Source organism: Habropoda laboriosa, unplaced genomic scaffold, assembly GCF_001263275.1.
Source record: "Habropoda laboriosa isolate 0110345459 unplaced genomic scaffold, ASM126327v1 scaffold186, whole genome shotgun sequence".
Classification (NCBI taxonomy): domain Eukaryota; kingdom Metazoa; phylum Arthropoda; class Insecta; order Hymenoptera; family Apidae; genus Habropoda; species Habropoda laboriosa.
The window spans coordinates 1,141,590-1,142,711 of record NW_017100427.1 but is presented as its reverse complement, the minus strand read 5'-3'; positions in this window follow the sequence as shown (position 1 = coordinate 1,142,711).

The window sequence follows — 1,122 nt, the reverse complement described above, 5'->3', positions numbered from 1 at the left end:
ATATATTAAGGAATATAAATATTTAGGGCACTTATTGAACGTGAAGCAAATGTAAATAGTGATTAAAAAATTCAGATCTGAGAAAAAAATAATAATTTTATGCAATTTTTGCTGATACGTGACATTAAATTTGCTAAAGAAATGTAACTTAACACAAAGGGTGTACTAATATTTAAGAAGCCAGTGTTCGTTACTACATAAATCGAATGGAAGAAATAATTTTTGAAAAACAGGCTTTAAGACTGAAATAGCAACCTGCACACGACGGACGCGCATTTCTACGCGATAAATATTTTTTCTTCTTCGTCATTCTCAATTTGCGCCGACCTTTCGGTATGTATATGTTAAACCGGATGTTACCGGGTTATCATCGTTCACTCGACCTGATTATGAACTTTTCTACACGTACAATGGCGTTTCGCGACTAATTATCTCGGCTGAGGATCTTAAGAAATGCGACGCGTGTCACCACGTGTATAGGTATAGTGGTGTGTGCATGATTGATATATGAGAAATGTAAGGAAAGAAACGAGGGCAAGTAACGACCTTTCAGTTCGCCTTTTTTTCTCAGCGGTTTGATAAAAGATGAGAATCAAAGTTCAAGCGGTTCTTGGTCTCTCGATTAGTCGAGTCTCCAGTGGTCCACGATACCACGGCGACGCAACATTGGGGTCCGAAAACTGTTCTTGCTCCCGCGAAGACGCGGAATTTTTGGGGATATTAGAGTTGGAATTTTTTGGGGGATTTCACTCGAAATTTTTGGGAATTTCGAAGTCGGAGTTTTTCAGGATTTTATAGTCTGAATTTTGGGGGATTTCAAAGTCGCAATTTTGGAGAATATCAAAGTTAGAATTTTTTGGGGCTTTAAAATCAGAATTTTGGAGGATTTGAAAGTACAGAATTTTGGAGGATTTCAAAGTCTGAATTTTGGGGATTTCAAAGTCGCAATTTTTAAGAACTTCAAAGTTGGAATTTCCAGAGATCCCGAAGAATGCAGAAATATAAATTAAACACCTTAATAATTCAATACGAAACATAAACTTTTCATTTGATAAATGAAATTTAAATTGCATCTGTTCAATTTTGCATTTAACAAACTTCTTTACAAATTCACTTCGACCC